Source organism: Lactuca saligna, chromosome 8 (genome assembly GCF_052625555.1).
Source record: "Lactuca saligna cultivar CGN05327 chromosome 8, ASM5262555v1, whole genome shotgun sequence".
NCBI classification, from domain to species: domain Eukaryota; kingdom Viridiplantae; phylum Streptophyta; class Magnoliopsida; order Asterales; family Asteraceae; genus Lactuca; species Lactuca saligna.
In genome coordinates, this window is record NC_136424.1 from 236,851,777 (window position 1) to 236,876,616 (window position 24,840).

Consider the following 24,840-nt stretch of genomic DNA (forward strand, 5'->3'; position numbering starts at 1 on the left):
AGGATAGTTAATTCATTTGTTTGATAGTTATTAATGACATGTGATTGATATAATAACTATAATGATTCATCTTGTATTCCCCCCATAAAAGCATTGAAAATAATTTAAAAGGTTGATTAAGGGGTATGAACTCACCCGTCGTGAGTAGCTTGATGGAACAAGTGGTATAGGATGTTAGGTGTTAAGTGATGAGTTGAGCACACACACGGATCCTTGTTAGCACATAATTACACATATATGCATCTAATTAGTAATTAAACAACTAAGTTAGCAAGTATAGATACCCTAGAACATAGAAAACACTTTGATTCAAGTGTTATAAGTACTAAAGGGTTGCATCTAAGGGTTGTAGGGCTTTACCATTGAGGTTTACGACCCAAGAGTAAAATCCCCATGAGTTCACGGCCAAGGGTTTGTGGACGTAATGAGTTTACAACCGTAAATCCATGGTAAGTTGTACCATGTTTATGTTTAAGGTCCTTAACTCACTTTGGAGGTGTTCTAGACCTAGTTCTAAGGCTAAGGAAGGAAATTAGGGCAACTTTGCACCAATCATTAGAGTTTACAGCCAAAGGAGATTGCCTTGGCCTTAAACACCCTTTTTTCTTGAGTTCTTGGTGTTTTCAAGGTGTAATCTATCCGATTTAGTCATATAACAAGCTAGGGTAAGAGTACTTACAATTTAGAAGCTTGTAAGGGTGTTTAAGGTCCAAGAACACCGGTGTGTGTTCTTGGTGTTCTTGGTGAAATGAAGAACACTTGAAGATATATGAAAATTAAAGGATTTCATGGATGAAATCATGAGTGAATCAAGAAGAAGTGATGCATTAACTCACAAAGGTAATGAATCGGTTACATTTTTGATGTTTGGAAGCAAAATCTTATGATCCTTCGGAGAGAATCCGATTTGTCTAGGCTTGGAATGGTAGAAATGAAGAAAAATGACTAAGGGCCATATATACTAATGGGTTTTCGGACACCTTGAGTTTACGGCCATAAAATCAATGGTTTTGGCTGTAAAATCCTCTTTTGAGGGCTTAAGGCTTGCTTGATAGTTTATAAGTTCAGTTGACACATCCTTTCACTTATTCCTTTGATGTATTTCAGCTCAGAATGCTCAAACGTACTCGAAAAGTGCCATTAGTTAGCAGAAGCAAGTTTGAGTTTGATTGAAATGTGGGGTTTGTACAACATAGAAATTTCCAGTTGTCACATCATCCCCCTGTTAGAGAGAAAATATCCTGAAATTAGAGTCTAAGCAATAAATAGTTACAAATAACTAAGCGAAAAGATGAGGATATTTCAGTTTCATTTGATCCTCGTGTTTCCAAGTGAATTCCGGTCCTCGCTTGGCGTTCCTGCAAACCTTCACTATTAGGATACGACTTTTCTTTGTTTGTTTGACCTCTAGGTCCATGATCTCTACTGGTTCTTCCATGAAGTTGAGGCTCTCGTTGATCTCGATTTCGTCAAGTGGAATTACAAGAGTCTCGTTAGATAGACACTTTTTAAAGTTCGAGACGTGGAAAGTAGAATGTACGTTACTGAGTTCACGGGGTAGATTGAGTTTGTAAGCTACAAAACCGATTCTAGCAAGAATTTCGAAAGGCCCTACGTATCTTGGATTTAGTTTTCCATGCTTTTCGAATCGTATCAAGCCCTTCCAGGGTGAGGCTTTCAAAAGAACGCAGTCTCCCACCTGGAATTCCAAAGGTTTCCTTCGTTTTCATGGGTATATCTAGAGGCTTTCAATCGTTCACGAATCTGAACGATCTTCTCTGTCATTTCCCGAATGATCTCTGGACCTTCAGAGCAATTACCACTGCCCCTATATCTAGATCGTGTATTTTATAGTTGGCTTCGAGTGTCTTAAGCTGGCGGGAGGTATAGGCAATGACCTTACCTCTTTGTATTAGAACACAACCGAGCCCTTGATTGGATGCATCGCAATAGACCAAAAAGTCTTATATTCCTTCTGGGAGGGATAGTATCGGTGTTGTGCATAAGGCTCGTTTCAGCGTTTGGAATGCTTTCTCTTACTTCTATTCCCAGTCAAAGGTCACACCCTTCTGGGTCAAAGTCGTAATAGGTTTCGCAATTAGAGAGAAGTTCTGAATGAACCTACGATAGTAGCCAGCAAGACCTAGAAATTTGCGAATTTATGTAGGCATCTTCGGTGTTGATCAGTTCTCAATGTCCTTGATTTTGGAGTGGTCCACATGAATTTCCTCTTCACTAACAACATGACTCAGGAATTCGACTCTTCGAATCCAAAGCTCGCATTTAGAGAACTTCGCGTAGAGCTTCTCTAATCGTAAAGTTTCCAAGATCTGACGTAGATGCTTACTATGCTCTTCCTTACTATGAGAGTAGATAAGTATGTCATCTATGAAGACAATGACAAACTGATCCAAGTAAGGACGATATACGCTATTCATCAAGTCGATGAATACTACGGGTGCATTGGTCAATCCGAATGGCATCAGTACAAACTCGTAGTATCCGTAACGAGTTCGGAAGGCTATATTCGGGACATCCTCCTCTAGCACTCGTAACTGGTGATACCCAGATTTCAGATCTATCTTTCCAAAGTAACTCACCCCTTGAAGTTGGTCGAACAAATCATCTATGCGAGGCAGAGTGTAACGATTCTTAACGGTAAGCTTGTTGAGCTGCCTATAGTTGATGCACATACGAAATGATCCATCTTTCTTCTTGACGAACAAGATCGATGCTCCCCAGGGCGAGAAACTTGATCTAATAAACCCCTTGCTGAGAAGTTCATTAAGTTGACCAGACAGTTCTTGCATCTCAACAGGTGCTAGATGGTAGGGTGATTTGGCTACTGGGGTAGCTCTGGAATTAAGTCGATTCTAAACTTGAGTTGACATCGCGGAGGTAATCCTAGGAGTTCTTCTGGATAGATGTCGTGGAAATCTAAAAGAAAGTACGATTACTTATGAATTAAAGAAAGGATAGGTACTTCAGTTCTATCTATATCTCTTGTCCCGATCGATAGGAAAGGCATTTTTTTGGCTCCAAAGTTTATTCACATGGTAGTGCGATCACTCGTAGTCTTGGGCAGTCACCATCCTGAAGTTCATATTAGAAGTCATATTTGGTTCATCAATCACAGCTTCGCGTATACGAGTCATACATACTTAAGACTGAAAAGGCAGTCGAATAAATGATTCTTCTCTAAGCTTAAATCCAAACAAGGAAAAATCTTAAAGTGGAATCATCAATTCTAAACCTGTAGAACTTTGATTATATACCACCCTTGAGTATACATTCTTTAGCGATAGATTAACCACATGGGTCTTCGGATTGAACTTGACGTACTGTACGAGTGGTATTCCGGGGAGGTTTCTTCGGGAAGGATACAAACCATAAGATACTCTACGCATGAATATCTCGGAGTTCTGGAATGACGGCTTCGTTAGAAAAGCGGTTACGAGGAAAAGAATTTTCACACGAGACTCGCATTGATAGGATCGAATTGACTCAAGTTACATGATAATGTCGGACTACTCGAAATGAAAACGGTAGACTAATTTAGAAAGGTGTTACAAAAACATAACGGCTAAACTTTGATAGAGTTACAATACTTTAGTTTATCTACCAGACTACTGCTGCGAACAAGGTATACTACAAAAAGCAAGTATACGCAACACGAGAGTCCCTTGACTGTTGGGATCTCGCAAAAGATAAGACTCGAGTTGCAATAGTTTTTACCAATTTATAAGTCTACTATAACAAAGCAACCTATTATTTCAATGTGGGTCCGGAGTAGTCTCTCCTGCATCAATGATCCTTAGTATCTTCCCGTCTGCGCCATAGTTCTTTGTTATTGGACAATCCTTCTTGAGATGTCCTATCTTACCGCATAAATGACATATCTGGCTTGTACCATCATCGGTGGTGGAAGCGATGTGTCGGGTCGGAGTGATGTGGACACAAGTGCTTTCATTGTTCCCCCTCTTGGACAATTCCTTTTATAGTGTCCGATTTCACCACAACCATACAATGCTAGACTGACCCCGATGCTAGTGGCTTGGGAGATGGTTCATGCCGGCGCTCTACAGACACGAGTAGTGTGCCGCATTCGGTTGCAATTGTTGCATTGAAAATCATGAGAAACTCCGTGATGATGAAAATTATACTTGTCATACTTTGGAAGTGTTCCCTCATATGGTTTGATCGGTGCTGAAGTGGCAGGGGTTTCCACTTGTTTCTGTTGCATGTCAAATCTTTGAGATCGCTTGTGCTCCTTTTGGGCTTGACGCTTTCGTTTCTTATACTCAGATTTGTGACTTTGGGTGCTTGTAACAGTTATCATTTGTTGATTTCCTAGATTGTTACAACAATTTGAACTGGCAACACCTTTTACAGCCTCAGTTGCGTTACCAGATTTGAAGTGTGCAAGGACAACTGCCACGACGACAATTACCACGACTTAGAAGGTAGCGACGTCTATATGAAGGATCGGGTTTTCGTCGTTCAGCTGACTATTTCTAGATGACGACATGATTCTGTTATATGAAAGAAAAGGAATTCGTGAGTGATTATGTTCGGTACTATATGTATTCTACTAATTTACGTAAATGGAAATTTTCAGTTTTGTTAAACTGTTCTCGATGGTTGGACCTACATCCCTATGATGCAATACTGGTAAAGAGTTGAATTAGGCTGTCATTGGTTGGTGGATAACATGATCCAATCTTCGACAAGAATTGGAGGTGATCCCTGAGCTAATTTACCACCGCTCAATAATTTGACGGAAGTGAGCTTTAGATAGAATTCTACTGATAGTAGAATGAAAGTATTTGAACAAGGATTATCACAGGAATTAGCTGACTGTCAATATCATTGATATTCAAGATGTAATAAGTTTGGGAAAAATTGAAGTTGGAGTAAGTCGTACATCATATCCGAAGGGAAAATGTTGACAGCTTAGAAGTCTAGTTAAAGTACTTGAAAGATAGGAATATTTTATAGGAAAGTGCTTCATAGAGCATAGATAAGAAAGGCTATTCCTTAAACCAAAAGATGAGTCAGACGTCTTCTACCGGCGATGGGCATTCCTTGGGTGAACCCTCAAATCTGCCAGTTGACGCTCCATGTCGAGAAGGTGTCGTTCATAAACTATCTGGCGAACCCGGAGTTCTATGACTTCAGCCTGAGTCGCAGCAAGCTCTGGCTACATGGCCTCGTGGTCTGTTGCAGACCTCTCCCAAGCATTTTCAAGATGAATGGTGCTAATGGTAAGCATTCTCGCATTGGCATTAACTTCTGTGATTCAACGGAAGAGCTATCCTGCCCTGAATTTCGTTTCGGGCAACCCTGCGGACCAGGATTGGTAAGACCCTATCTGCTGAGCCTCGTTTGCTCAGGTCGTAAAAGCTTCGGTCTCCATTGAATGGCGTGAGCTGATTTTGCTCTTGGATCCATGTATCCAAGCTGTCCACCCAAGAAGGCGTCGGGCCCTGAAAAGTCGGACGAGGGTTAGGATTTGGGACAGGAGCCACCGGGGGTAGGTTATTGACCTCAGGCTCGGAGTCCAAACCATCAAAAAAGCCTTCAGCCTGGTGATCGTCCAAATGGATTGGGTGGTCATCTTCTGGCTCTTCCTCATTCCATCCTACATTGCCTTGGTTAGGGGAGTACGGGTCGTCGTGAGGATGGAATCCAACCATGTTACCTACATGAAAATAGGGATAAAGAAATAATTAATAGATGTACTAACTAGATAATTATAAAATGGTCTTTATCAGTTACTTCAATACTTGTATAGTGCATACTAGTTATATGTAATTAAAACAGGATAGACCTTCGAATAAGTGACCCTAACACCAAATCCATAACAGGGAGTAAAGCAAAGATCACAGATTCTAAGTCTATGACATCCTAGTCACATATAACCTTAGTGTATCCACTTAGCAACTATTGACCTACTAATGAAGACCTTTAGTTCTCAGATAAGAAGTTATGGTAACACAAAATACTCCTATAGTATTTTAGGTTTTGTTATGTTTTAATGTTTTCAGTGTAGTCGTGTTGGTAAGTTTTTATACTTGTTGCCACATCACAACCATTCTCGGGTATATGTTAATCACTTGTCAGACCAAAATGGTTGATCAGGCTATGTCACACCCAGAACTGACCATACATCCTCGAGTCTACTAGTGATGTTCAACAATCGTAATACTTTTGTTCTGTCCTAGTGAAATTGATTTTAGTATGAATGCAGGTATGTATACTTAGTTAGATATTTTATTATTTAATGTATAAACTCTTGATCAGAGTATTTTAATCCCTCTTTGTTTATAGTTTGTATATATTTTATGGGTTGATATACTTGATTCACTATAAACGATGCTCTGATACCAATCTATCGCACCACAAAACCAGAACGGCGGAAACGTTCGGGGGCGGAGGACGTCATGTACAGTATCACAACACAGAATAATAGTAAACAAGAAAACAACATCACCCATTACATTAATAATGTATTTTAATACAAGTGTTCTGTATAGTTTATAAGACAACAAAAATATGAATCAAAATAAAAGATGAGTCTTGAATGTGCTACATCTTCTCAAAAGTTGGCATCGGTACCTATCTACTGATGACCTGAGAATACAAGTTATTTTGAAAGAGTTTATCAACTTTAAAGCTTGTGAGTTCATAAGCATTTTAGTGTCATTGTTTGTATCAAAATTCTTGTAACAGTGTTTGAAGTATGAGTTTGTAAATGTTTGTAGTAAAAGTTTGTAAATGTCTATAAATGTTTGTATCTCCTAGTAAATCCTATATTTTCTATTAAAAGTAGCCTTCTACCAAGGCCCGAATGTTTTGTATGTTCGTTTCTTATAAAAGTGTGTAATTTTCCTAAGTGTAATATCATTAACAAAATATAGTTTATACATTACCGTTTAAGTGAAAAGATCCTAAGTGTAATTTTCACGCACTCCCTCCAGGAGATTCTAGATATAAATCGATCCATGGCATTGATGACATGCCCCGAAACAGTGGTTCACATTTATCTTATAGTATACTTTTATATTTATTGTATGTACTAGAGTATTGTTTCTCATTATAGTATTCTCTATCTATTTCTCATCATAGTATGTTTGTATAGTTTCTCATAATAGTATGTTCTCTTAGTTTGTCATCATAGTATATTTGTGTAGTTTCTCATAATAGTAAGTTCCCTTAGTGTCTCATCATAGTATATTTGTATAGTTTCTCATAATAGTAAGTTCTCTTTGTTTCTGGTCATAGTATATTTGTGTAGTTTCTCATAATAGTATGTATTGACTCATGAATGAACTAACTCTTTGTATGCTTCATTGAAATCGAAGTAATGAATAGTATCTTCCTAAACTCTACCTATTATAGTTTACTAGTAGAATTCTATGTATGATTGAATGTATTGAACTGGGATAAAATCTTTTATATCTATACATATATACATAATACATAACTAAGGATCCAATGAAACTCGAACAAACAACTGGGTACTCTAAGTCCACAACCAAACAAGGAATAGGAAATAAAGTGAGTTATCAGTCCTAAGTCCTTCAAACCTTACTTATATAACTATATATGTAATAGACATGGTTTTGACAATATATAAGTTTGAAAGTTGTAAAAGAAAAGGTTTGACATATGAAAATGAGTTGGTTAAAGAGTTTAACACGTAGAAGAGTTTGATAAATAGTTTGAAGTAGTTTGCTTGATAAAACAGTTTAAAGCATAGTACATTAATTTATTTATATGAATCACATGTGATTGATATAATAACTATAATGATTCAACTTGTATCCCCCCCCCCATAAAAGCATTTAAAATCATTTAAAAGGTTGATTAAGGGGTATGAACTCACCTGTAGTGAGTAGCTTGGATGAACAAGTGGTATAGGATGTTAGGTGTCAAGTGATGAGTTGAGCACACACACGGATCCTTGTTAGCACATAATGACACATATATGCATCTAATTAGTAATTAAACAACTAATTTAGCAAGTATAGATACCCTAGAACATGGAAAACACTTTGATTCAAGTGTTATAAGTACTAAAGGGTTGCATCTAAGGGTTGTAGGGCTTTGCCATTGAGGTTTATGACCCAAGAGTAAAATCCCCATGAGTTCATGACCAAGGGTTTGCGGACGTAATGATTTTACAGCCGTAAACCCGTGGTAAGTTGTACAATGTTGATGTTTAAGGTCCTTAACTCACTTTGGAGGTGTTCTAGACCTAGTTCTAAGGCTAAGGAAGGAAATTAGGGCAACTTTGCACCAATCATTAGAGTTTACAGCCAAAGGAGATTGCCTTGGCCGTAAACACCCTTTTTTCTTGAGTTCTTGGTGTTTTCAAGGTGTAATCTAACCGATTTAGTCATATAACAAGCTAGGGTAAGAGTACTTACAATTTAGAAGCTTGTAAGGGTGTTTAAGGTCCAAGAACACCAGTGTGTGTTCTTGGTGTTCTTGGTGAAATGAAGAGAACTTGAAGATGTATGAAAAATAAAGGATTTCATGGATGAAATCATGAGTGAATCAAGAAGAAGTGATGCATTAACTCACAAAGGGAAGTAGTCGCATACATTTTTGAAGTTTGGAAGCAAAATCTTATGATCCTTCAGAGAGAATCCGATTTGTCTAGGTTTGGAATGGTAGAAATGATGAAAAATGACTAAGGGCCATATATATACTAAGGGGTTTTCGGAAACCTTGAGTTTACGGCCGTAAACTCAATGATTTTGGCCGTAAAATCCTCTTTTGAGGGCTTAAGGCTTGCTTGATAGTTTATAAGTTCAATTGACACATCCTTTCACTTATTCCTTTGATGTATTTCAGCTCAGAATGCTCAAACGGACTCCAAAAGTGCCATTAGTTAGCAGAATCAAGTTTGACTTTGATTGAAATGTAGGGTTTGTACAAGATAGAAATTTTAGGTTGTCACATTACCCAAAGTACACCTTAAGTCCTGCATTATAACCTGAGTTTCATGGAGGGAGAGCGAGACCGTTGTGTATAGATCTAGATGGGATTGACAACCCCGCATCTAAGTTGTTTGCTACAGTTAGATCGGAAGTATAGGGTGACAAATGTCTACCACCTCCGACGCCTAAAGAACGTCGTACATGCCACTTGTATTATTAAGTATGGTTATAATAACTCACATAGGAATTAGCACCACTACTTGGTTTACGAGGTAACTTACACTCAATAGGTTTATAAAAAGATAGAGCTACAAACTATTTTCAGCACACCATTACTTAAATTATTGGTTTTAGGGTTTTAAGGCCACAATTCATACTTAAGAAAATATTAGATTTTCTGGAAACATACATTATCATATTTACAAGGAGAATATACAAAGGAAATACATACATCCACAGTTCATACTTAAGAAAATATTTGATTTTCTGGAAACATACATTATCATTTTACATGGAAAAGATACAAAGGAAATACATACATTTATAGTTCATATTAAAGAAAATATCGGATTTCCTAGAAGTATACAAAAATCATTTTCTCGAAAATGTTACAAATCCTTCTTGCACAAAAATGCTTATGAACTCACCAACTTAACTGTTGTCACTTTTAAAAATCACTTGTATTCTTAGGAAACCATTAGACAGGTATTCCACCCTTCTCGAGGGTCGGCGTCGTCATTTTATGTTTCTAGGTTTTCAGTTATTTGTATTCAACTTTTGAACAAACATAGATTTGTAAACAATGTAATACTTGAAATCTCAATGTATGAATGTTTGTGTTGCTATGTTTCATTTATATTCAACTGTTATGATACTGTACATGATGTTACTCCATCCGCCTCCAGACGTTTCTGCCGTTCTGGTTTGGGGGTGTGATGGATTGGTATCAGATCATTGTTTATAGTGAATTATTATATAAAACCATAAAAGATATACAACTATAAATTCAATGGGACTAGAACACTTTGACCAAGAGTTATACTTTTAAATATAATAATATTCTATAAAAGTAAACATACATACAGACTAGAACAGTGTCATAACGAGGGCATAATAAAAGTAGTATGATGAGTTGAAAACTACGGGAAGGCCTCGCGATATGTAATTAGATCTTGAATTAATATAGCATGATCAAATATATTTATCCGAAGTGTAATTAGCATATGATAGGAAATAGTCGTAGTAAACGATGAGTCTACACTTACCAACACTAAGATACCCATAATCAAATGCAACATTTAAATTCCTGTTGGAGTATTTTTAGGATACCATAGAGCCACACACTTAAACCCTATATGTATTTCTCACAGCTCTATTCTCGCACAGAAAACATGGTTGAATTTCATCACGAAGACCCCCACTACCCTGCCATGGTAGCCAATAGATGGATCGAGGGGGAGTCAGAAGAGGTTCAAGAGGAGAACTCAATAGTGGGTCATGAAGAATATCAAGAGGTGGACTATGAAGGGGGGGGATTCTAATGAGGATTCAGATGAAGATGAAGGTGATGGATATATCCTTAGCGAGCCTTACCCTATCAGGAGCAAGCAAGAGACCCTTTCACCTCCTTCCTCCTAGGTACGTAAGCATCCAATAGGAGTCCTCTTGGGATGAACATACCTAGTAAAGAAAATATTGCCCATGCAAGGGCAAGCTTCGTTGTTGACATCTACCTTGTCCAGGATGCACCTCCACAAGGGGCAACCTAACGACATGCCTGAACTAGAGGAGATGGACAATGATCCGTAATAGCCATGCACCCACTACACCATACTCCTGGCTCCAACACCCTCATCAATCAGGCACTACCTCTAATTGTACCACAAGTGGTTCATCTAGACACCCAGGTTCAGGCTATCCATCATGAAGTAATGGAGATTAGAGGCAAAGCCCGAAATGCGACAATGCGAATTCGACGCCTCCGCGAAGAACAAGAACACCATTCAGGAGCAATATTGAACCAACAAGCAGAGCATGAGGATATTATGAACCGTAACACTCCTTAGAGGAGGAATTGGCCACCATGAGACAACAGATCCTTGTAGTTGAGGCAAGGGCAGACTTAGTAGAATAGAGAGCGGAGGATGCCACTCACGAAATGAGTGAAATGGATGGGCACCTTGTGCATCATTTTGGCATATGATAGACTAGTAGCTACCCCACTACTCGCACTATGTATTAGGTTTATTACATCTTTCATCGCAACTAGTAGTAGTAAATAAAGAGAGGTACGTTGTGACATCCCCGAAACCACGTCCATAAAAGACCGGTTTCATTTATGCTTTTAAAATAATTTCAGAGTAAATCCTTTTGATTTAAAAGAGTTGCAGAATTTGTTCACAAAAAACAAAATATGATAAATAATATTTACCAAAGCATTTCATAAAGAAATGTATTTTCATTATATAATTAAGACTCGGGATGTCATGTTCCGATACAGACACAAAAGCATAAACAACAAAAGATAGACCATACAATAGTTACATATAACAACTGGTCAAAGAAACAAAATAACTTGATGATTCATCCATCTTATGCCCTCGCACCACTACCTGTAATACAAATAAATTGGGTGGGTCAGGCTTGGGAGCCTGGTGAGCATATAGGGTATTCAACCTACAATAAATAGTTATATTTATTTTTACCAACCAACAATAACCCGATTACCCATTCCCGTTATCCTCACTTTACGTCCCTAAAACAACATCTATCTCAAGGGACCTAATTTAGGATTTTCATCGGGACGGACATTACTACTAAGGGGTTTCCTCAACAATAGATGTCCTAAAGGCAACCATGAGGGGGATAGAGTACACCAGGGAACACATCGTTCAAAACACCGATAGGTTATGAGCCTGCTAGCGTTCTACAAGACTATCTAGAAAGAGTCTGTGGTCGTTATCCATAATCCATTGAATAAGTAGATCAACAACAACAACATCGAGGCCTCTCATCTGTTTATCACACATCAACTATCTACCCATGTTCTACCCAGAATCCGATGTCCCGATCTTGATGACCTCTCGACCTAGAATCCGATGTCCTGGGCCTCTTTCCCGACCCCATAGCTACCTGCACCTCTGCTAGCTTCCTCTTCTTTTCTGTCTCTAGATCAATCTCTCTCTCTCTTGATCGAGCAATCATATCTTCCAGCATCTTGCAGCTAGACCGACTCACAAACTAACTAATATCATTCCTTAACATCTCTTGGTACCGATCCTTCTTCATCTCCTCGTCTGCCACATACTACAGAACCAGAAGGGCTCTTTCCCTAAACTTGGTGGTGATCTCCGACACTCTCTCTGTAGTCTGCCGCAAGTCATCGAAGTTCCACGTTAACTGTTTCACCTCAATCACTGGTGCAAAATCGGCCTTGAACCTGGACGAGAAATCACTCCATGTCATCCCGTCCAAAACAACATCATCCCCAGTAGCGTGGCCAACCTCCTCCCACCAATCACACACTCTGTCCTTCAGAAGGCAGGAGGCGAGTATGAACTTGTCCCCCTCAGGACACCGGCTAGAACGAAAAGTATTAACAACATCAGCCAACCATATGCCGCTAGCAATGGGGTCCCTAGCCCTATGATAATCTGGAGCACCACAAGCTCTGAACTCTCAAAATGTCAATGTATGCGCTCCGATCGTGGTCATCATCTCAGTGTGGAAGGCTCCTAACCTTTCATCCAAAATATCCTGTATGCCCCCCTTGACCGTACGAAAGATCACATAAGTCTGGTCTAGAATACTGCATGTAATCTTAATTGATACAAACTCCCTCATCCGCTCCTCGAGCTGCTCGGATACTGAGCCCGAGCCTAATCCCCCTGCAGTGCCTGATCCACCCATTGGTCTCTCATGCAAAGTCACCATGCTGAAAACATGCCATAACAATCATTAGAATACACATCACTAACGAGAGATCACACACGCACTACAAGTTCCCTGGTTTATCTCGACCCCTCTTAAATCGAGTATGGATTGTTTGTTTTCAGCAGTATGGGTCCATACTACCTTCCACATTTATCCGAACTTTCCTCAAGAGTTGCCTCGACTCCACCAAGTCCTTTTCACTACCAGTACTGCTCCTAGCACTAAACTCATCCTAGGCTTGCCCTAGGGTAACCTCCAACCAAAACCCAGTCCTCAGCTACTAAAGGTATCTTCATAATGCCAATTAGCCACTACCTGAATACCACCACATGTGACGAGGCTCAGATAATCCTTCGAGTAAAGGACTTGTCCCTACAACAGTTAGAGTCAAACAAGAGTTGCAAAATAGAGCGAAATCCGGAACTCTGAGACTATGCAACCATGGTCACATGTAACTTGACGTATTCACCTAATAGCTAACTCCCATCACTCAGAGCCCGACAAAGCACAAAGCAAGTAGCATTTATACAAAAATGAAAATCTAACCATAACATAATCAAGCTATTATATTCACATATCAGGAATTTCTACTAGCTTGCAACTCATAAAGCTCATATTCATATAACAGGCACATAAGGCATCCTTCCTAGATCCTTAGCCCTAAATCTAGCATGTTGATCACATAATCATATCAGAAAAAAAACTAGTATAGGTAATTTGGGTGAGCTTACTTGAGCTCAGTTGATTGCATGCACCACACCGTTTATCTCTTTTCAAAGTACTTTTCCTTTTTTAAAATCCTTTCTCTTTTCAAAGTTCTTTTTTTTATAAAACAGTTTTCCTTTGAAAATTTCCTTACCAAGTCCTCAGTTTGAGTTCAATCACACCTGAGAGTGTGCCTGAATCCTATAAACCAAGGCTCTGATACCAACTTGTAACATCCCAAAACTCATGATCAACAATTCCTTTTTAAAACATTAAAAAATCATAAATATCAAGTCATTTCCTCCATAAACAAAGGTTTATATATATATATATATATATATATGTGTGTGTGTGTGTGTGTATATATATATATATATATATCAAATCAGAGTATCATCTCAAAATATGTTCTTTTTATCAGAGTAAAACATCCCAGGCTAAAACTTCTTGGTGTGTGCTTTGCGATCATCCGAAGCTCTTCCCTCCGCTACCGGAAGAACCTAAAACCAAAATTGAAAATCGTAAGCACGAAGCTTAGTGAGTTCCCCAACCTTCGACATACCACACATGCATCACCACATACTGGGCCCCCACCTGATGCATCGGGACTTGCACGACATTGGGCCCCGCCAGGCATCAGGCCCCACCTTGCATTAAGCCTCGCTCGGTATACATATTTGTGTCTCTTAGGCCCCACCTATCTCTGGGCCTCGCCCACTATACACACACATACAATCAATTAACATACTAGTACATAAAAAAACATGCTCTAAATATACTCATGATCTAAGGCCTCGCCTAACTTAGGCCCCATCCCTGGTCTGTTACTGATGGGTCGTGTAACCCAGTCCATACTCCTGCTAGTAGTGAGATACAGGCCCCCGCCCACAGTCACTCCCTTCCTATCACGGGCCTCGCCCCTACTCTGCTAATATTGATGTATGGAACCCCATCCATACTCAGATAGTGATGCGATACTGGACCTCGCCCACACTCACCTCCCTACCAGGCAGATACAAGTATCATAAAGATAACAAGTATAATCTAACATACAACATATGAACCTTCCTTGGGGTTTCCCCGACATCTAACTCCTAGTCCGAAAAGATGTTGTCATCTAACATACTTCGGGCTTACCCCAACATTGTACCCCGGTCCGGAAGCTATCATATCTACAAATGTAAGAATCACAAAGACCTCCAACATTTTAACATTTCTCGGGCCTCGCCCGACATCAGGTCGTAACCCAGAACATATACAATAAGTGCCTAGGGCTAACCCGTAGGTCTTCATACGATGCATAAACATAATGGGTCGACATTAGTGCCTTAAACCCATACAAACAGTCAGGAGACTCACCTCGCATTGCTGAAGACTAGTTGAACACTTCTAAATGCTAACCGACAACTCTTGAATTGTTGATCCTGCAGCTCCCCGAACTATCAATACCAAGAATAACACTTAGACCATAATACCCTCAAAAGTCAACCTGCTCAAAGTCAATGGTCAAAGTCAACGCTCCAAGTTGACTCAACTCGCCGAGTTGACCCGCCAACTCATCGAGTCTCACAATCCACACGTAACTTAAGAATTCGATCCAACTCGTTGAGTCTTCCTTGAGCTCATCGAGTTCACCTTTAAAAATGTCAAGACCCTGTTACAACTGACTCACCGAGTTAACTTTGAACTCGTCGAGTCCGTCTTCATAAGTTAGGGATATTTCCTTGGACTCGCCGAGCGCATCCTTGAACTCATCGAGTACTATGATATTCAAGTCCATAATGAACCCTACTGGCTGATTCCTCTACCAACACAACACACACCCGCTATCAGAAGGGTTTTGGCAAGAAAACGACCTGACTCGCCGAGTCCAAAGAGCAACTTGTCCAGTCATCCTAAGTGCAATTCTATCCAGAAGTTTTTAGTCGGGTACAAAGCATCCAGGACCCAGATCTAACCTTCTAGGGTTGAAATACCACGCAAAGCCTCTTCCTTTACATCCATGCATGGTTCTTTTTTCTCAAAAGGCCATAACAAACTCTTAACCCTTGCATGGGGAGTTCTTGTTGGATAAGGTGTCTAAGTCCATAACTATTTCTGGTATGTACTTGACCCGACCCGGCATGGTCCATTTGGGTTGCATGGCACCATGCAATTGGATAGACTAAATGAGAGAAATAACACTTGGAGATTATTAATATATTATAAGTTCTAATATATTAATAATATTATTTGATTAGTTTGATCAAGAATTAATTTAGAATTAATTAAGTGATCAAAAGATAACTAATTAAATATATGGGTTGATTATGTAAATCATCCATATCTTGTATAGTGGGCTAAAAGGCTCCATGGACTATCAAGTTGGGTTCCACCCATAGGATGCTCCATGGGAGTTACAAACCCATGGATCATGGAAATGAAGAGTCATGACACATTAGGGTTTAACCCTAGATGTGTCAACACTATATAAGTAACATGTTCTCCACCCAAAATCGGCTACACTAAGAATCAAGAGGGCTTGGCCGATTTTGAGAAGTGAGTATTCTCTCATAAGTTCTTCCAAGAGCATTTGGTGTTGTGTGAAGCATTTGAGGCATCACACTTGGGGTGCTAGGCTCACAAGGTTTCAAGGAACACAAGCAACAACAAGGTAAGTTATTCTATCTATACTTTATGTTAAAATTGTTCCCCATGTATGCTAGATAGGAATATAACCTTGGAATTCAACTTTGCATGACAATTAGACAAACATAGATCCAAGGTTATTAGGGTTGCATGTACACTTAGGAAGTGTTAGAATGCTCAAAACCCATCAGTTCTAATGGCATAAATCTTGCACTTTTATACCTTAACCACCCTAAATACTTCCAGATCTAAAATGATCTTGCTTGGGGACGTCCAAATCCCAAAAGCAACAATTATTGGACCAACATCTTCATAAAAAGTGAAAAGAATAGATCTAATTAACTAATGATCAGGTTAGAGACTTGATTACTAGAAAATGAAGAGATTGAGAAGCTACTTCTGGATCCACAAGCCTTTCCTTGAGCTTTCAAGTTTCCTCTTCTTCTTCTTGACTTTAAGAACACAAAACACTCTAAAAATGGCTCACCAGCATTAGGGTTTCGAGATCTGTGGGTTCAGCTCTTGGAGGTTGGAGATGAGACAAAGAGAAGGGGAATAAGATCCTTAAATCAGGTACTAAGTCCCGAATGTAGGGTTTTACCAACCCATACCAACTCGTCGAGTCGGTCCCCCGACTCGTCCAGTTGGTCACTTAATCTGGAACCCAAATTGTGCTCCTACTCGTCGTGTCATCCCACCTACTCGACGAGTTGCTTTCTTATTTCGAGGTTTTCCATTCCTTTCTAGGTCTTTTGGATTCGAGGTGTTACAACTCTCCCCCACTTAACATAGACTTCGTCATCAAAGTCCTCTTCGGCTAACAACCCTGCAATCTCCCACGACATTTCTAATCGTCTTATACCTTGCCTGCTCGGTCCAATCCTTGAAAATTATCATCTTGAGAACAATCTAACCACTATAACCCTTGAGTACAGCACTCCTACTAAACCGTTAATCCTTATGATACTTTCCGAGCACTTACACTTGACATCCAAGGGGTTCACCCCTTTACCCTGCACTGACACTATCATTCCCAAGGCAGCTCACCATAAGCAACAACCTTTCCTATCTCCATCAAGATCAAACCTTCTACTGAAACTTCAATCTCGACCACTCTCAGTCTGGCCAATATACCGATACTCACTAAATAATTTGACTCACTATGCTCCAAAGCTGAAAACTCCACCCGATGTGTGAATCAGATAATCCTTTGAGTAAAAGATTCCTCTCACTAATGGTTACGACTCAGACAAGAGCTACGCAATAGAGTCAAATCAATCACTCTTAGTTTATCTAATCCTCCCGTCAGTGACTTAGCATCTCCTGATCAGCTCAGTCCTCTACGCACTAATTCCCTTATCACCACTCGTGCCTGAAATCCTGCTGATTCTCATCCACCTTGCGGGTGAAGCGAGACCACCCTGGTACCAACTGATCTGTCATTTCTGATATACGGATCCCCTTCTGGTGACTGAACGCAACAACAATCCCTTAGTCGCTCTCAGAGACTTCTGAAGATACTACGACTACCTGAGCTGCTCAACCTACCTAGCCACTCTGGCTTTAGAAGATCTGGGATCCTCGATCCCCTACCTTGACCCTAAGGTCACTACCAGGTCCCACCTGCTGCTATAAGTACACAGGCCTCGCCAACAGGTCTCACACAAACTACACTTCGGAGCGGCCTCCCCTACATGTCTCACCTATCCAGGGCTATGCAGGCCCACTCCTCCTCAAATCTCAACTAGCTATCCTTTCCTGATTCTTATCATGCTAATTCGAAGATACGGGCCCTCTCCCACACTCCGCTAACTAGGAGATACAGGCCCTCGCCCATACTCCGCTAACTAGGCTACAATTAATGCTACGACTTACCCATAGTCTCACAACACTTCCCTCAATGACTCACTGCTGGGGAATGTCACGACTATCCCGCAGTCTTAAATCTTGCCTAAACCTGTGCCTTGCCAGAATTCTCCAACCTGGTTCCCAACCCAGTCATTAACTAATCATGGGGACACAAACTCAATATGGGGAAGTTTCCCAAACTCCCATTTTACATGCCCCTCAATCCAAGCAGCCAATTGAGATGCTTCTTCCTTACCAAGAATGCGAGCTCATCCTAGTCTCACACTTACTTCTTCCCTTGGCCACTCGGGTGGCTCTCCCCCACTTTGATTCAGCTAGTACCTCACAACTCACAGATTGGAAGAATTTAATAATCCTCCCCACCTTCATTTGGCCACTCTGTTGACAACCCACGCTACTAATGTTGGTGATCTAACTGACTTATTCCCAAATGATATCTCCCCTGAAATCTAGCAAGACACTCCCGAGTCTTACACATACATGCTACAGTTACTGCATCCTGAGTAACCTACTCTAAAAAGTAATGACCTCTAACTATCATTCTAAAATCTAGGGTATGTAGTTGACATATAACTCTATCACAAGCAGACTACCAAATTCAGAAATACCTTTACCAATACCAATGAAGAACCATAACAGCAAAATCATAACATAAGCTGATAGAGAAAAGAAAGCTATGCACCTTACACATTGGGGTTGCTCATGCCTACTTAGAAACCAACTGATACGCCTTGTGCCTTGCCACAGGTGCCTCTTGATGGGTTTTGAGCATTCTAACACTTCCTAAGTGTACATGCAACCCTAATAACCTTGGATCTATGTTTGTCTAATTATCAGGCAAAGTTGAATTCCAAGGTTATATTCCTATCTAGCATACATGGGGAATAATTTTTAACTTGAATGAAAGATAGAATAACTTACCTTCTTGTTGCTTATGTTCCTTGAAACCTTGTGAGCCTAGCACCCCAAGTGTCATGCCTTAAATGCTTCACACAACACCAAATGCTCTTGGAAAGGCTTTTGAGAGAATACACACTTCTTGAAATCGGCCTAGCCCTCTTGTTTCATATGTGTAGCCGATTTTGGTGGAGAATGGGATTCTTATATAGTGTTGACACATCTAGGGTTACACCATGTAAACCATAATGTGTCATGACTCTTCATTTCCATGACCCATGGGTTTGTAACTCCCATGGAGCATCCTATGGGTGGAACCCAACTTGATAATCCATGGAGTCTCTTAGCCCACTATACAAGATATGGATGATTTACATAATCAACCCATATATTTAATTAGTTATCTTTTGATCACTTAATTAATTCTAAATTAATTCTTGATCAAACCAATCAAATAATATTATTAATATATTAGAACTTATAATATATTAATAATCTCCAAGTGTTATTTCTCTCATTTAGTCTATCCAATTGCATGGTGCCATGCAACCCAAATGGACCATGCCGAGTCAGGTCAAGTACATACCAGAAATAGTTATGGACTTAGACACCTTATCCAACAGTCTCCCACTTGGATAGGTCTAATAAGTATTACTGCAAGTATGACTTCAGGAACCGATCGGCAATCGTAGATCTTTTCAAGGTTTCTCGGAACTGAGAAGATGATGGTACGCCATTTAAGATAAGGGATCATATAATCCTCTGTTCTAGATATCAGCCGGACAAATACATGGAACAATATCTTACTTATTGTCCAGCATTTTGTTTTCCCGATTTCCGATTTGTTTGACAAAGAACTTAATTGAACACATCAACTTAGTTCTGACCAGGCCCGGTACATAGGTCAAAACAAAATCATCGAGGGGCCCAGATATCAGCTTCTAATCCAAGAAGGAACAGATAAACTTCGACTCATATGTTTGTTCTACCACTCATTGAATTATACACAAAAGCAGGTTTTATAACATCAAGTTACCAATGCGTTTTCGTACAATCAATGCATAACCAACTTGTATGTAACAAATCATATCTCTAGGTTTGAAGACTTATATGATATTACCGTCTCACGATGACTCGAGATAGAATTCCATGAAATGATTCCAGTGAATGTGGGTTGAGTCCAATGCTCAGAACTTATGAGCACTCATGATTGTTGTAGCCTTGTCTAACACCGTAGACCTCTGCAACCAATCATGACAGTCTTGATTCATACCTACTTCCGAAATATGACCAACTATGGAGGTTTGAATAATATGTTATACCTAACAAAATTACTCTGGTAGTCAAAACATGCAAAAGAAATATAGTAAACGATCGACAAGAGATAGCAACACTTTACTCATTTATAAAACACCTTTTATTCATCATCTAATGTCAATTACACTTTACAAATTTCGAGGTTATCTAGCTACTAAATCTAATATCATCCTTCTGCCCTATGCTCCGAGCATGCTGGAGATTCTTAACCCGAGTCAGTCCCTTCGTGAGGGGATCTGCTGGGTTCTCATCTAATGATACCCTCTTTGCCACGAGGAGTCCTTCTTCTATTCGATGTCTGATAAAATGGTATTTTCTGTCGATGTGTCTAGATCTCCCATGATCCCTTGGTTCCTTGGCTAAGGCAACAACACTTTCATTATCACATAAAATTTCCATTAGCTCTTTAATAGCTGGTACAACTCCAAGGTCTCCAATGAAGTTCTTCATCCATATCACCTCCTTTGCCGCCTCGCTAGCTGCAATATACTCTGATTCACAAGTTGAATCAACCACTGTCTCTTGCTTGGAACTCTTCCAAGATATTGCTCCTCCGTTTAGGGTAAAGACCTAGCCCGACTAAGAGCGGAAACTATCCCTATCAGTCTGGAAGCTAGCATCACTATACCCTACAACTCTCAAGTCATCACTCCCACTGAGGGTAAGGACCCAGTCCTTAGTCCTCCGTAGGTACTTGAGGATATTCTTTACTACAGTCCAGTGTGCCTTGCCAGGGTTCCCCTGATACCTGCTAACCATGCTCAGGGAAAAGGCTACATCGGGTCGAGTACACGTCATAGCACACATGATCGATCCTACAGCCGAAGCATAAGGTATTCGACTCATTTCTGCTATCTCCACCTCAGTGCTAGGGCTTTGTGTCTTACTCAATCTGGCATTATTCTGGATGGGTAACTCTCCTTTCTTGGAGTCCTGCATGCTGAATCTCTTCAGCACCTTATCCAAGTAGGTACTCTGACTAAGTCCAATTAGTCTTTTACTCCGATCTCTCAAGCTCCTTATCCCTAGAATATAGGCAGCTTCTCCTAGGTCCTTCATAGAGAAACACTTCCCAAGCCAAGACTTAACTTCCTGCAAAGTTGGGATGCATTTCCTATGAGTAGTATGTCATCCACATACAATACCAAAAAGCTAACTATACTCCCACTAGCCTTGACATACACACAAGATTCATCTTCACTCCTAGAAAAGCCAAATTCCTTGACCTTTTCATCAAAGCAAAGATTCCATCTGCGAGGTGCTTCCTTCAATCCATAAATGGATTTCTCAAGCTTACACACTCTATTAGGGTACTCGTTGCTGACAAAACCTTCTGGCTGACTCATGTAAACATCTTCAGCAAACTTTCCATTAAGGAAAGCGGTTTTGACATCCATTTTCCATATTTCATAGTCATGAAATGCAGCTATGGATAAAATAACCCTAATAGACTTAATTTTGGCTACTGGAGAAAAGGTCTCATCATAGTCCACTCCAGGAATTTGAGAGAAGCCCTTTGCGACCAGTCGAGCCTTATAAGTGTGTACTTTACCATCCATGTCGGTCTTCTTCTTGAAGATCCATTTGCACCCTACTGTCTTACGACCTGGTACATTCTCAACCAAGTTCCAAACTTGATTGTCATACATTGATAGTATTTCGCTATCCATTGCCTCTTTCCACTTGGCTGACTCAGGGCCTGCCATGGCTTCCGTGTAACTGTTAGGTTCATCCAGACCTATCAGTGTCTCATCAATGATAAGTGTATCTCCTTATGCAGTAATATGGAATCCATAGTAATGCTCAGGAGCATGCCTAACCCTTGTGGAACGCCTCAGAGGTACAGACTTGTCAATTGGCTCAACAGGAGTTTCCTCCTCAAGTTGAGTGCTAGGGTTTGAAGTTCCTTCACCGCTTGGCTCTTAAATTTCTTCAAGATCAATTTTCCTCCCAATGTTTCCTTGGCTTATGAACTCTCTCTCTCGAAAGAAAGCCCTCCTAGCTACAAAGACCACATTTTCACAAGGTCTGTAGAAGAGGTGAGCAAAGGATTGCTGTGGGTAGCCGATGAAAATACACCTCTCGCTTGGAGGTTCGAGCTTATCATGAGTCTCGCATCTCACGAAAGCCTCGCAACCCTAAATCTTGATGTGGTCTAGTTTGGGTACTTTACCAGTCCACATCTCGTGAGGAGTTTTGGCAACTTTCTATGTAGGGACTAGATTAAGGATATGGGCGGCAGTCTCTAAGGCATACCCCCAGAATGAGATTGGTAGCGAAGCTCGACTCATCATGGAACGAACCATATCCAACAAGGTTCGATTACGCCTCTAAGCCACACCATTCAACTATGGTGTCCTGGGAGGTGTCGATTGTGAGACAATCCCACATTCCCTAAGATAGTCGAGGAACTCTGACCTAAGATACTCACCACCTCGATCGGATCAAAGCATCTTAATGTTCCTGCCCAATTGATTCTCGACTTCCTATTTAAATTCCTTAAAACTTTCGAAAGTCTCTGACTTATGCTTGATGAAGTAGACATATCCATATCTACTGTAATCATCAGTAAAAGTCAAATAATAACAATTAGCATCCCTTGTGGCATGTTTGAATGGTCCACACACATCCGTGTGTACAAGGTCCAACAAACCTTCACCCCTCTCACACGAGCCCGTGAAGGGTGACTTTTTCATTTTTCCAAGTAAGAATGATTCGCAACTATCATCTGACTTTAGGTCAAACGACTCCAAGACTCCATCCTTTTGGAGTTGGCCTATGCGTTTCTTGCTTATATGTCCAAGACGACAATGCCATAATGATGCTTTATCCAAGTTATTATTATTAAGAGAATCAATACACAAAACATTATCTCCTAAGTTATCTACAACAGATACAACTTCATACACACCATCACAAGGTAATGCTTTAAAATAAAGAACATTATTAAAGAAAGCATCAATAGAACCAACTTCATTATTAAATAAAAAGGTAAACCCTTGTTTGTACAATGCATGAAAGGAAATAATATTTCTTGCCATTTCTGGTGAATAACAACATTTATTCAAATCTAAATTTAACCCACTACTTAGCGATGAAGTATAAACTCCAATCTTGGTGATAGGTGTAACTTTCCTATTCCCCATGATTAAGTTTATTCTTCCTTGCTCCACATTCTTACTTCTTCTTAGTCCCTTCAAGTCACAACAAATATGAATACCACAATCGGTATCAAGGACCCAAGATTTACAATGGGGTGAGTTATTAGAAATGATAGTGTAAATACCTACATGGTTGGGTTTAACTTTCCCATCCTTCACATCTTGCTGGTATTTTGGGAAGTTCCGCTTCCAATGTGATTTTTCATGGCAATAGAAGCATTCAGCCTCTTTTGGGTCAGAAGAAGGAGTAACGAAACCTTTCTTGGTTCCACTTGAAGAAGAGTCATCAACAGTCCGAGCCTTGGTACCCTTTGAAGAGCTCTTTCTCTTCTTCCCTCGACTTTTCCCGATTTCCAAAACCGGAGTGGAGTTTGGAGTAGGAGTGTTAACAACCGACTTCCCCTTTAAGACCTGTTTCAGCGGTCTTGAGAAGTCCCTAAAGCTTGTTGAGTGTGACCTCTTCCTTATTCATGTGATATGTCATGCGGAATTGATCATAGCACGATGATAAGGAGTGCAAAATGATATCTATTGCAATCTCCTCAGGGAAGTTCACATTAAGCTTCAGCAATCGATACACATACCTTTGCATTTTCTGCATGTTGCTCGTGACGAATTCCCCGTCCTTCATCATGGTTGTTATCATGGAGTAGATGATTTCATACCTCTCTTGTCGTGCACTTTGATGGTATCTTTCCATCAGATCTTGGTGCATTTCATAAGGGTAGAAATCCTCATAGGAGTTTAGGAGTTCCGTTGTCATTGTGGCCATCATGATGGATGCCACGTTGGTAGCATCCCTTTAATATGCCTGAAAGTTAGCGATCTCCTGAGGAGTTGCAGTGGTCTCATCAATCTCCTTAAGCTCCTTGTCAAGGACATATTCTTTGTCCTCATAGCGGGTAATCATCCTGATGTTTCTGATCCACTCATTAAAGTTGGATCCCTCAAACGTGAATTTCCCACACAAGTTCATAAGGGTAAAGGAGCCATTAGGATTAGAGCCAGAAGCAGCATTGTTTGAAGACATCTGAAGGAAGAGGACAAGATTAGTTTAGATATTAAGATAGTCCTTAATAAAACACCCAAATGTAATATTAAGGATAGGATCAAATCACAATATATTATAACATAGAAGAGGTATGCCGTAATCCAAGCTATATTATATTTGAAAAGTTGGTGAATGACGATTCACCAATTTCCACCACGAAAACTGAAATATTAAATATTAGGTTTTTAATTGGTTCTTACAATTTCCTAGATTCTTTGAGATTCAATGAACTTTTCAAAGGCATGTTTCAACCTCTAGTGTGCCCTCCAAGTTTTGTGATTGGGATACCGAGGATCACAAAACGAGGTGTGAAGTAACCATGCAAATCACT